This window comes from Triturus cristatus, chromosome 5_2 (genome assembly GCF_964204655.1).
Source record: "Triturus cristatus chromosome 5_2, aTriCri1.1, whole genome shotgun sequence".
NCBI lineage: Eukaryota > Metazoa > Chordata > Amphibia > Caudata > Salamandridae > Triturus > Triturus cristatus.
The window spans coordinates 554,696,398-554,710,538 of record NC_140588.1 but is presented as its reverse complement, the minus strand read 5'-3'; the positions used below and the strand labels follow the sequence as shown (position 1 = coordinate 554,710,538).

The 14,141-nt window shown below is 33.6% G+C and overlaps 6 non-coding genes across 6 annotated transcripts; 3 read left to right on the top strand and 3 right to left on the bottom strand.

Annotated features, from left to right (window-relative positions):
- Positions 1–361: 361 nt before the first annotated feature.
- On the bottom strand, positions 362–433 carry TRNAQ-UUG (transfer RNA glutamine (anticodon UUG)). Its single transcript has one exon. It is a non-coding gene; the product is annotated as a tRNA-Gln (tRNA).
- A 1,548-nt stretch (positions 434–1,981) lies between these two features.
- Positions 1,982–2,053, top strand: TRNAQ-CUG (transfer RNA glutamine (anticodon CUG)). The gene has a single exon. It is a non-coding gene; the product is annotated as a tRNA-Gln (tRNA).
- Positions 2,054–5,388: 3,335 nt separating this feature from the next.
- TRNAQ-UUG (transfer RNA glutamine (anticodon UUG)) lies at positions 5,389–5,460 on the bottom strand. The gene has a single exon. It is a non-coding gene; the product is annotated as a tRNA-Gln (tRNA).
- Positions 5,461–7,008: 1,548 nt separating this feature from the next.
- On the top strand, positions 7,009–7,080 carry TRNAQ-CUG (transfer RNA glutamine (anticodon CUG)). The gene has a single exon. It is a non-coding gene; the product is annotated as a tRNA-Gln (tRNA).
- A 3,335-nt stretch (positions 7,081–10,415) lies between these two features.
- Positions 10,416–10,487, bottom strand: TRNAQ-UUG (transfer RNA glutamine (anticodon UUG)). The gene has a single exon. It is a non-coding gene; the product is annotated as a tRNA-Gln (tRNA).
- A 1,548-nt stretch (positions 10,488–12,035) lies between these two features.
- Positions 12,036–12,107, top strand: TRNAQ-CUG (transfer RNA glutamine (anticodon CUG)). Its single transcript has one exon. It is a non-coding gene; the product is annotated as a tRNA-Gln (tRNA).
- Positions 12,108–14,141: the final 2,034 nt, after the last annotated feature.

The following is a 14,141-nucleotide window of genomic DNA, read 5'->3' as shown; positions in this document are numbered from 1 at the left end:
TTATTCAAACTGCACATCTTCGGTCCCCGTAATACAAAGTTTGACTCCTCAAGTTTTGTTTTAATGAATGCTTTGCAATTAAAAAGTTCCTTGTTCCCCTTATCAATAACAGTAAGATTTTAAAAAGTAATGTCGTGCATCAGGCCCCTGTGATGAGTTTGAGAAACCAGAGTGAGTTTGTAAAATCTCTCATTATTTTGAGCCATTTAGTTTCCAGGTATTGTAAAAATTCTATTATTTGCTCACATCTAGTAAACTTTTAGAGTATAATCAATAAATTAATTTTTCACCCTACCGGTATTAGATATGTGATATTAATGAATACACTTGAAAGAAAATGATTTGGTCAAGAGTCATAAAATGGTCCCACCGAGATTTGAACTCGGATCATTGGATTCAAAGTCCAAAGTGCTAACCATTACACCATGGAACCTCCCATGTGAAAGGAGTGCAAACTGCTGCAGCAATGTGGAAATGTCAAAGTTTTTAATATTCTACTGTCAAAGAGAAACTGAATTGGATTGCTTTCCTATTCTGGTAAACTTTTGCATATTGAACTATGTTGGGGAAGGATGTTGCCCAAAAGACTCAAATAACGTTATAACTCTGTTGAACAGTGGTTTTTATGTGAGATAATATTTTTCAATGAAAGATAAGTTGCCCCCTGAGGCAAATCTCTTCAGTCAAAATGGAAAGCTCACCCTGGTACGGGAGGGTGGATGGTGTCGTGGTTAGCACTCTGGACTCTGAAAACAGGGATCTGAGTACAAATTTCAGTGGGACTTATCTGAACATTACAATTTTCTTTTCCATTCAGTTCTTAGAAGTTTTATTTGGAACAACATCACATTTACTTATAAACATGTAAAAATCAACCTGTACATATGTATCTCTGTATATATAGCTATATGTCTCTGTATATTTATAGGAACATATAAACATATAGATTATAAAAATAAATATAATTAGTGGAGGTGAAAATCATGAACAGTTGTTGCCTCTCAGCATTTGAAACATGAGTTTCTACTTCTTTCTCTTTTATATGTCCTGAAATTGAGATAGTCACTTTTTACTCATTATTGATCCAACAATACAGTTGATGTATACAAAGCATATCATATGATTTGTGAATGAAGTTCAAAAATGAGAATTTGATCAGTACCTGTCATGCCTCCGACCAAAAGCTTATATTTTACGATTGGAGATCAACTGTTGTAAATCAGCATGAAAAACATTTTCTTTTCACGATTTCCATACTAATATAAAACAACATTTTTACTAGCTGAATGAGATCATCATTTGGGTTCCTCTATGTTTGATTGAAGGAAACTTCTCATTCAAAATGTGCTATTTTCGCCTTATCAATAGCGGGAAAGCTTAAAAAAGTGATGCTGTGAATCACCCGTCTGAAATGCGTTTGAGAAAATCAGGATATGATTTTATAATGGCTAACTACTTTGTGAAGAAATTTGATGTCAAAGTATTGTAAAGTTTGTATTGATGTAACTTGTTCAAGCTGATGGACATTTTGAAAGCATTCAATAATTGACTCTTTCAACCTACTGGTGTTGGATTTGAGCTATCAATGAACAAAGATGAAGAAATGGAAAAGGTCAAGAGTAATAAAAAAAGTCCCTCCAAGGTTTCAAATCGGATCATTGGATGCAAAGTCCAAATTGCCAACCATTGCTCTATCGAGCCACCCATGCAGGAGACAGAGACATTGCTTCAGTAGTCTCGAAATGTAGACTGTTTTATTATGCTACAGGCAAAGATGAACATTGTGATATAACTTTTATATTCAGATAAACATTTGAATATTTAACACTTTTATAGAGAATACAGCTGAAAAGAATCAAATCACATTAAATCTCTATCCACTATGACCATTCAAATGAGATATCTTTTTATCAATATAAGAGAAGGACATCACTGATGCGCTCTCTTTTGTCTCAATGGAAAAGGCACTCTTGTGTGACAGGGTTCCATGGTGTAATGGTTAGCACTCTGGACTCTGAATCCAGCGATCCGAGTTCAAATCTCGGTGGGACCTACTACAATTATGAGATTCACTGTGTAAATCATTTTTTAGAATTTGGTCTAGAAAAAACCTAATATCAATGTTTTATACTGATGCGTATGAACGCATAAGTATGTATAGATGCATACATAGCTTTATCCATCTAGATAGCTGTTAGACAATATGAACATATCAATTATTCATAAACATAAATATTGAAGCTGAACCTAGAAACTGTTCTTTCACATCCACATTGTAAACATGAGTTTATTTTCCTTTCTCATCTATATGGCCAGTAATGAGATAGTTCATTTTTGCTGATTTCTTAGCTGACAACATGCTGGACTTACACAGTGCATTTCATTGTGAATTTCTTTGAAAGTGAATTTCAGATTCACACCTTTGACATGTCTTTCAAAAGATTCAACTTTATTGGTTGTGGATTTACTGTTGAAAATCAGTGTGTAAAATCTTTGTACGTCTGAATTTCAAGATTATTATTCAAACTGCACATCTTCGGTCCCCGTAATACAAAGTTTGACTCCTCAAGTTTTGTTTTAATGAATGCTTTGCAATTAAAAAGTTCCTTGTTCCCCTTATCAATAACAGTAAGATTTTAAAAAGTAATGTCGTGCATCAAGCCCCTGTGATGAGTTTGAGAAACCAGAGTGAGTTTGTAAAATCTCTCATTATTTTGAGCCATTTAGTTTCCAGGTATTGAAAAAATTCTATTATTTGCTCACATCTAGTAAACTTTTAGAGTATAATCAATAAATTAATTTTTCACCCTACCGGTATTAGATATGTGAAATTAATGAATACACTTGAAAGAAAATGATTTGGTCAAGAGTCATAAAATGGTCCCACCGAGATTTGAACTCGGATCATTGGATTCAAAGTCCAAAGTGCTAACCATTAAACCATGGAACCTCCCATGTGAAAGGAGTGCAAACTGCTGCAGCAATGTGGAAATGTCAAAGTTTTTAATATTCTACTGTCAAAGAGAAACTGAATTGGATTGCTTTCCTAGTCTGGTAAACTTTTGCATATTGAACTATGTTGGGGAAGGATGTTGCCCAAAAGACTCAAATAACGTTATAACTCTGTTGAACAGTGGTTTTTATGTGAGATAATATTTTTCAATGAAAGATAAGTTGCCCCCTGAGGCAAATCTCTTCTGTCAAAATGGAAAGCTCACCCTGGTACGGGAGGGTGGATGGTGTCGTGGTTAGCACTCTGGACTCTGAAAACAGGGATCTGAGTACAAATTTCAGTGGGACTTATCTGAACATTACAATTTTCTTTTCCATTCAGTTCTTAGAAGTTTTATTTGGAACAACATCACATTTACTTATAAACATGTAAAAATCAACCTGTACATATGTATCTCTGTATATATAGCTATATGTCTCTGTATATTTATAGGAACATATAAACATATAGATTATAAAAATAAATATAATTAGTGGAGGTGAAAATCATGAACAGTTGTTGCCTCTCAGCATTTGAAACATGAGTTTCTACTTCTTTCTCTTTTATATGTCCTGAAATTGAGATAGTCACTTTTTACTCATTATTGATCCAACAATACAGTTGATGTATACAAAGCAAATCATATGATTTGTGAATGAAGTTCAAAAATGAGAATTTGATCAGTACCTGTCATGCCTCCGACCAAAAGCTTATATTTTACGATTGGAGATCAACTGTTGTAAATCAGCATGAAAAACATTTTCTTTTCACGATTTCCATACTAATATAAAACAACATTTTTACTAGCTGAATGAGATCATCATTTGGGTTCCTCTATGTTTGATTGAAGAAAACTTCTCATTCAAAATGTGCTATTTTCGCCTTATCAATAGCGGGAAAGCTTAAAAAAGTGATGCTGTGAATCACCCGTCTGAAATGCGTTTGAGAAAATCAGGATATGATTTTATAATGGCTAACTACTTTGTGAAGAAATTTGATGTCAAAGTATTGTAAAGTTCGTATTGATGTAACTTGTTCAAGCTGATGGACATTTTGAAAGCATTCAATAATTGACTCTTTCAATCTACTGGTGTTGGATTTGAGCTATCAATGAACAAAGATGAAGAAATGGAAAAGCTCAAGAGTAATAAAAAAAGTCCCTCCAAGGTTTCAAATCGGATCATTGGATGCAAAGTCCAAATTGCCAACCATTGCTCTATCGAGCCACCCATGCAGGAGACAGAGACATTGCTTCAGTAGTCTGGAAATGTAGACTGTTTTATTATGCTACAGGCAAAGATGAACATTGTGATATAACTTTTATATTCAGATAAACATTTGAATATTTAACACTTTTATAGAGAATATAGCTGAAAAGAATCAAATCACATTAAATCTCTATCCACTATGACCATTCAAATGAGATATCTTTTTATCAATATAAGAGAAGGACATCACTGATGCGCTCTCTTTTGTCTCAATGGAAAAGGCACTCTTGTGTGAGAGGGTTCCATGGTGTAATGGTTAGCACTCTGAATCCAGCGATCCGAGTTCAAATCTCAGTGGGACCTACTACAATTATGAGATTCACTGTTTAACTCATTTTTTAGAATTTGGTCTAGAAAAAACCTAATATCAATGTTTTATACTGATGCGTATGAACGCATAAGTATGTATAGATGCATACATAGCTTTATCCATCTAGATAGCTGTTAGACAATATGAACATATCAATTATTCATAAACATAAATATTGAAGCTGAACCTAGAAACTGTTCTTTCACATCCACATTGTAAACATGAGTTTATTTTCCTTTCTCATCTATATGGCCAGTAATGAGATAGTTCATTTTTGCTGATTTCTTACCTGACAACATGCTGGACTTACACAGTGCATTTCATTGTGAATTTCTTTGAAAGTGAATTTCAGATTCACACCTTTGACATGTCTTTCAAAAGATTCAACTTTATTGGTTGTGGATTTACTGTTGAAAATCAGTGTGTAAAATCTTTGTACGTCTGAATTTCAAGATTATTATTCAAACTGCACATCTTCGGTCCCCGTAATACAAAGTTTGACTCCTCAAGTTTTGTTTTAATGAATGCTTTGCAATTAAAAAGTTCCTTGTTCCCCTTATCAATAACAGTAAGATTTTAAAAAGTAATGTCGTGCATCAGGCCCCTGTGATGAGTTTGAGAAACCAGAGTGAGTTTGTAAAATCTCTCATTATTTTGAGCCATTTAGTTTCCAGGTATTGTAAAAATTCTATTATTTGCTCACATCTAGTAAACTTTTAGAGTATAATCAATAAATTAATTTTTCACCCTACCGGTATTAGATATGTGATATTAATGAATACACTTGAAAGAAAATGATTTGGTCAAGAGTCATAAAATGGTCCCACCGAGATTTGAACTCGGATCATTGGATTCAAAGTCCAAAGTGCTAACCATTACACCATGGAACCTCCCATGTGAAAGGAGTGCAAACTGCTGCAGCAATGTGGAAATGTCAAAGTTTTTAATATTCTACTGTCAAAGAGAAACTGAATTGGATTGCTTTCCTATTCTGGTAAACTTTTGCATATTGAACTATGTTGGGGAAGGATGTTGCCCAAAAGACTCAAATAACGTTATAACTCTGTTGAACAGTGGTTTTTATGTGAGATAATATTTTTCAATGAAAGATAAGTTGCCCCCTGAGGCAAATCTCTTCTGTCAAAATGGAAAGCTCACCCTGGTACGGGAGGGTGGATGGTGTCGTGGTTAGCACTCTGGACTCTGAAAACAGGGATCTGAGTACAAATTTCAGTGGGACTTATCTGAACATTACAATTTTCTTTTCCATTCAGTTCTTAGAAGTTTTATTTGGAACAACATCACATTTACTTATAAACATGTAAAAATCAACCTGTACATATGTATCTCTGTATATATAGCTATATGTCTCTGTATATTTATAGGAACATATAAACATATAGATTATAAAAATAAATATAATTAGTGGAGGTGAAAATCATGAACAGTTGTTGCCTCTCAGCATTTGAAACATGAGTTTCTACTTCTTTCTCTTTTATATGTCCTGAAATTGAGATAGTCACTTTTTACTCATTATTGATCCAACAATACAGTTGATGTATACAAAGCATATCATATGATTTGTGAATGAAGTTCAAAAATGAGAATTTGATCAGTACCTGTCATGCCTCTGACCAAAAGCTTATATTTTACGATTGGAGATCAACTGTTGTAAATCAGCATGAAAAACATTTTCTATTCACGATTTCCATACTAATATAAAACAACATTTTTACTAGCTGAATGAGATCATCATTTGGGTTCCTCTATGTTTGATTGAAGGAAACTTCTCATTCAAAATGTGCTATTTTCGCCTTATCAATAGCGGGAAAGCTTAAAAAAGTGATGCTGTGAATCACCCGTCTGAAATGCGTTTGAGAAAATCAGGATATGATTTTATAATGGCTAACTACTTTGTGAAGAAATTTGATGTCAAAGTATTGTAAAGTTTGTATTGATGTAACTTGTTCAAGCTGATGGACATTTTGAAAGCATTCAATAATTGACTCTTTCAACCTACTGGTGTTGGATTTGAGCTATCAATGAACAAAGATGAAGAAATGGAAAAGGTCAAGAGTAATAAAAAAAGTCCCTCCAAGGTTTCAAATCGGATCATTGGATGCAAAGTCCAAATTGCCAACCATTGCTCTATCGAGCCACCCATGCAGGAGACAGAGACATTGCTTCAGTAGTCTCGAAATGTAGACTGTTTTATTATGCTACAGGCAAAGATGAACATTGTGATATAACTTTTATATTCAGATAAACATTTGAATATTTAACACTTTTATAGAGAATACAGCTGAAAAGAATCAAATCACATTAAATCTCTATCCACTATGACCATTCAAATGAGATATCTTTTTATCAATATAAGAGAAGGACATCACTGATGCGCTCTCTTTTGTCTCAATGGAAAAGGCACTCTTGTGTGACAGGGTTCCATGGTGTAATGGTTAGCACTCTGGACTCTGAATCCAGCGATCCGAGTTCAAATCTCGGTGGGACCTACTACAATTATGAGATTCACTGTGTAAATCATTTTTTAGAATTTGGTCTAGAAAAAACCTAATATCAATGTTTTATACTGATGCGTATGAACGCATAAGTATGTATAGATGCATACATAGCTTTATCCATCTAGATAGCTGTTAGACAATATGAACATATCAATTATTCATAAACATAAATATTGAAGCTGAACCTAGAAACTGTTCTTTCACATCCACATTGTAAACATGAGTTTATTTTCCTTTCTCATCTATATGGCCAGTAATGAGATAGTTCATTTTTGCTGATTTCTTAGCTGACAACATGCTGGACTTACACAGTGCATTTCATTGTGAATTTCTTTGAAAGTGAATTTCAGATTCACACCTTTGACATGTCTTTCAAAAGATTCAACTTTATTGGTTGTGGATTTACTGTTGAAAATCAGTGTGTAAAATCTTTGTACGTCTGAATTTCAAGATTATTATTCAAACTGCACATCTTCGGTCCCCGTAATACAAAGTTTGACTCCTCAAGTTTTGTTTTAATGAATGCTTTGCAATTAAAAAGTTCCTTGTTCCCCTTATCAATAACAGTAAGATTTTAAAAAGTAATGTCGTGCATCAAGCCCCTGTGATGAGTTTGAGAAACCAGAGTGAGTTTGTAAAATCTCTCATTATTTTGAGCCATTTAGTTTCCAGGTATTGAAAAAATTCTATTATTTGCTCACATCTAGTAAACTTTTAGAGTATAATCAATAAATTAATTTTTCACCCTACCGGTATTAGATATGTGAAATTAATGAATACACTTGAAAGAAAATGATTTGGTCAAGAGTCATAAAATGGTCCCACCGAGATTTGAACTCGGATCATTGGATTCAAAGTCCAAAGTGCTAACCATTAAACCATGGAACCTCCCATGTGAAAGGAGTGCAAACTGCTGCAGCAATGTGGAAATGTCAAAGTTTTTAATATTCTACTGTCAAAGAGAAACTGAATTGGATTGCTTTCCTAGTCTGGTAAACTTTTGCATATTGAACTATGTTGGGGAAGGATGTTGCCCAAAAGACTCAAATAACGTTATAACTCTGTTGAACAGTGGTTTTTATGTGAGATAATATTTTTCAATGAAAGATAAGTTGCCCCCTGAGGCAAATCTCTTCTGTCAAAATGGAAAGCTCACCCTGGTACGGGAGGGTGGATGGTGTCGTGGTTAGCACTCTGGACTCTGAAAACAGGGATCTGAGTACAAATTTCAGTGGGACTTATCTGAACATTACAATTTTCTTTTCCATTCAGTTCTTAGAAGTTTTATTTGGAACAACATCACATTTACTTATAAACATGTAAAAATCAACCTGTACATATGTATCTCTGTATATATAGCTATATGTCTCTGTATATTTATAGGAACATATAAACATATAGATTATAAAAATAAATATAATTAGTGGAGGTGAAAATCATGAACAGTTGTTGCCTCTCAGCATTTGAAACATGAGTTTCTACTTCTTTCTCTTTTATATGTCCTGAAATTGAGATAGTCACTTTTTACTCATTATTGATCCAACAATACAGTTGATGTATACAAAGCAAATCATATGATTTGTGAATGAAGTTCAAAAATGAGAATTTGATCAGTACCTGTCATGCCTCCGACCAAAAGCTTATATTTTACGATTGGAGATCAACTGTTGTAAATCAGCATGAAAAACATTTTCTTTTCACGATTTCCATACTAATATAAAACAACATTTTTACTAGCTGAATGAGATCATCATTTGGGTTCCTCTATGTTTGATTGAAGAAAACTTCTCATTCAAAATGTGCTATTTTCGCCTTATCAATAGCGGGAAAGCTTAAAAAAGTGATGCTGTGAATCACCCGTCTGAAATGCGTTTGAGAAAATCAGGATATGATTTTATAATGGCTAACTACTTTGTGAAGAAATTTGATGTCAAAGTATTGTAAAGTTCGTATTGATGTAACTTGTTCAAGCTGATGGACATTTTGAAAGCATTCAATAATTGACTCTTTCAATCTACTGGTGTTGGATTTGAGCTATCAATGAACAAAGATGAAGAAATGGAAAAGCTCAAGAGTAATAAAAAAAGTCCCTCCAAGGTTTCAAATCGGATCATTGGATGCAAAGTCCAAATTGCCAACCATTGCTCTATCGAGCCACCCATGCAGGAGACAGAGACATTGCTTCAGTAGTCTGGAAATGTAGACTGTTTTATTATGCTACAGGCAAAGATGAACATTGTGATATAACTTTTATATTCAGATAAACATTTGAATATTTAACACTTTTATAGAGAATATAGCTGAAAAGAATCAAATCACATTAAATCTCTATCCACTATGACCATTCAAATGAGATATCTTTTTATCAATATAAGAGAAGGACATCACTGATGCGCTCTCTTTTGTCTCAATGGAAAAGGCACTCTTGTGTGAGAGGGTTCCATGGTGTAATGGTTAGCACTCTGAATCCAGCGATCCGAGTTCAAATCTCAGTGGGACCTACTACAATTATGAGATTCACTGTTTAACTCATTTTTTAGAATTTGGTCTAGAAAAAACCTAATATCAATGTTTTATACTGATGCGTATGAACGCATAAGTATGTATAGATGCATACATAGCTTTATCCATCTAGATAGCTGTTAGACAATATGAACATATCAATTATTCATAAACATAAATATTGAAGCTGAACCTAGAAACTGTTCTTTCACATCCACATTGTAAACATGAGTTTATTTTCCTTTCTCATCTATATGGCCAGTAATGAGATAGTTCATTTTTGCTGATTTCTTACCTGACAACATGCTGGACTTACACAGTGCATTTCATTGTGAATTTCTTTGAAAGTGAATTTCAGATTCACACCTTTGACATGTCTTTCAAAAGATTCAACTTTATTGGTTGTGGATTTACTGTTGAAAATCAGTGTGTAAAATCTTTGTACGTCTGAATTTCAAGATTATTATTCAAACTGCACATCTTCGGTCCCCGTAATACAAAGTTTGACTCCTCAAGTTTTGTTTTAATGAATGCTTTGCAATTAAAAAGTTCCTTGTTCCCCTTATCAATAACAGTAAGATTTTAAAAAGTAATGTCGTGCATCAGGCCCCTGTGATGAGTTTGAGAAACCAGAGTGAGTTTGTAAAATCTCTCATTATTTTGAGCCATTTAGTTTCCAGGTATTGTAAAAATTCTATTATTTGCTCACATCTAGTAAACTTTTAGAGTATAATCAATAAATTAATTTTTCACCCTACCGGTATTAGATATGTGATATTAATGAATACACTTGAAAGAAAATGATTTGGTCAAGAGTCATAAAATGGTCCCACCGAGATTTGAACTCGGATCATTGGATTCAAAGTCCAAAGTGCTAACCATTACACCATGGAACCTCCCATGTGAAAGGAGTGCAAACTGCTGCAGCAATGTGGAAATGTCAAAGTTTTTAATATTCTACTGTCAAAGAGAAACTGAATTGGATTGCTTTCCTATTCTGGTAAACTTTTGCATATTGAACTATGTTGGGGAAGGATGTTGCCCAAAAGACTCAAATAACGTTATAACTCTGTTGAACAGTGGTTTTTATGTGAGATAATATTTTTCAATGAAAGATAAGTTGCCCCCTGAGGCAAATCTCTTCTGTCAAAATGGAAAGCTCACCCTGGTACGGGAGGGTGGATGGTGTCGTGGTTAGCACTCTGGACTCTGAAAACAGGGATCTGAGTACAAATTTCAGTGGGACTTATCTGAACATTACAATTTTCTTTTCCATTCAGTTCTTAGAAGTTTTATTTGGAACAACATCACATTTACTTATAAACATGTAAAAATCAACCTGTACATATGTATCTCTGTATATATAGCTATATGTCTCTGTATATTTATAGGAACATATAAACATATAGATTATAAAAATAAATATAATTAGTGGAGGTGAAAATCATGAACAGTTGTTGCCTCTCAGCATTTGAAACATGAGTTTCTACTTCTTTCTCTTTTATATGTCCTGAAATTGAGATAGTCACTTTTTACTCATTATTGATCCAACAATACAGTTGATGTATACAAAGCATATCATATGATTTGTGAATGAAGTTCAAAAATGAGAATTTGATCAGTACCTGTCATGCCTCTGACCAAAAGCTTATATTTTACGATTGGAGATCAACTGTTGTAAATCAGCATGAAAAACATTTTCTATTCACGATTTCCATACTAATATAAAACAACATTTTTACTAGCTGAATGAGATCATCATTTGGGTTCCTCTATGTTTGATTGAAGGAAACTTCTCATTCAAAATGTGCTATTTTCGCCTTATCAATAGCGGGAAAGCTTAAAAAAGTGATGCTGTGAATCACCCGTCTGAAATGCGTTTGAGAAAATCAGGATATGATTTTATAATGGCTAACTACTTTGTGAAGAAATTTGATGTCAAAGTATTGTAAAGTTTGTATTGATGTAACTTGTTCAAGCTGATGGACATTTTGAAAGCATTCAATAATTGACTCTTTCAACCTACTGGTGTTGGATTTGAGCTATCAATGAACAAAGATGAAGAAATGGAAAAGGTCAAGAGTAATAAAAAAAGTCCCTCCAAGGTTTCAAATCGGATCATTGGATGCAAAGTCCAAATTGCCAACCATTGCTCTATCGAGCCACCCATGCAGGAGACAGAGACATTGCTTCAGTAGTCTCGAAATGTAGACTGTTTTATTATGCTACAGGCAAAGATGAACATTGTGATATAACTTTTATATTCAGATAAACATTTGAATATTTAACACTTTTATAGAGAATACAGCTGAAAAGAATCAAATCACATTAAATCTCTATCCACTATGACCATTCAAATGAGATATCTTTTTATCAATATAAGAGAAGGACATCACTGATGCGCTCTCTTTTGTCTCAATGGAAAAGGCACTCTTGTGTGACAGGGTTCCATGGTGTAATGGTTAGCACTCTGGACTCTGAATCCAGCGATCCGAGTTCAAATCTCGGTGGGACTTACTACAATTATGAGATTCACTGTGTAACTCATTTTTTAGAATTTGGTCTAGAAAAAACCTAATATCAATGTTTTATACTGATGCGTATGAACGCATAAGTATGTATAGATGCATACATAGCTTTATCCATCTAGATAGCTGTTAGACAATATGAACATATCAATTATTCATAAACATAAATATTGAAGCTGAACCTAGAAACTGTTCTTTCACATCCACATTGTAAACATGAGTTTATTTTCCTTTCCCATCTATATGGCCAGTAATGAGATAGTTCATTTTTGCTGATTTCTTAGCTGACAACATGCTGGACTTACACAGTGCATTTCATTGTGAATTTCTTTGAAAGTGAATTTCAGAATCACACCTTTGACATGTCTTTCAAAAGATTCAACTTTATTGGTTGTGGATTTACTGTTGAAAATCAGTGTGTAAAATCTTTGTACGTCTGAATTTCAAGATTATTATTCAAACTGCACATCTTCGGTCCCCGTAATACAAAGTTTGACTCCTCAAGTTTTGTTTTAATGAATGCTTTGCAATTAAAAAGTTCCTTGTTCCCCTTATCAATAACAGTAAGATTTTAAAAAGTAATGTCGTGCATCAAGCCCCTGTGATGAGTTTGAGAAACCAGAGTGAGTTTGTAAAATCTCTCATTATTTTGAGCCATTTAGTTTCCAGGTATTGAAAAAATTCTATTATTTGCTCACATCTAGTAAACTTTTAGAGTATAATCAATAAATTAATTTTTCACCCTACCGGTATTAGATATGTGAAATTAATGAATACACTTGAAAGAAAATGATTTGGTCAAGAGTCATAAAATGGTCCCACCGAGATTTGAACTCGGATCATTGGATTCAAAGTCCAAAGTGCTAACCATTAAACCATGGAACCTCCCATGTGAAAGGAGTGCAAACTGCTGCAGCAATGTGGAAATGTCAAAGTTTTTAATATTCTACTGTCAAAGAGAAACTGAATTGGATTGCTTTCCTAGTCTGGTAAACTTTTGCATATTGAACTATGTTGGGGAAGGATGTTGCCCAAAAGACTCAAATAACGTTATAACTCTGTTGAACAGTGGTTTTTATGTGAGATAATATTTTTCAATGAAAGATAAGTTGCCCCCTGAGGCAAATCTCTTCTGTCAAAATGGAAAGCTCACCCTGGTACGGGAGGGTGGATGGTGTCGTGGTTAGCACTCTGGACTCTGAAAACAGGGATCTGAGTACAAATTTCAGTGGGACTTATCTGAACATTACAATTTTCTTTTCCATTCAGTTCTTAGAAGTTTTATTTGGAACAACATCACATTTACTTATAAACATGTAAAAATCAACCTGTACATATGTATCTCTGTATATATAGCTATATGTCTCTGTATATTTATAGGAACATATAAACATATAGATTATAAAAATAAATATAATTAGTGGAGGTGAAAATCATGAACAGTTGTTGCCTCTCAGCATTTGAAACATGAGTTTCTATTTCTTTCTCTTTTATATGTCCTGAAATTGAGATAGTCACTTTTTACTCATTATTGATCCAACAATACAGTTGATGTATACAAAGCAAATCATATGATTTGTGAATGAAGTTCAAAAATGAGAATTTGATCAGTACCTGTCATGCCTCCGACCAAAAGCTTATATTTTACGATTGGAGATCAACTGTTGTAAATCAGCATGAAAAACATTTTCTTTTCACGATTTCCATACTAATATAAAACAACATTTTTACTAGCTGAATGAGATCATCATTTGGGTTCCTCTATGTTTGATTGAAGAAAACTTCTCATTCAAAATGTGCTATTTTCGCCTTATCAATAGCGGGAAAGCTTAAAAAAGTGATGCTGTGAATCACCCGTCTGAAATGCGTTTGAGAAAATCAGGATATGATTTTATAATGGCTAACTACTTTGTGAAGAAATTTGATGTCAAAGTATTGTAAAGTTTGTATTGATGTAACTTGTTCAAGCTGATGGACATTTTGAAAGCATTCAATAATTGACTCTTTCAATCTACTGGTGTT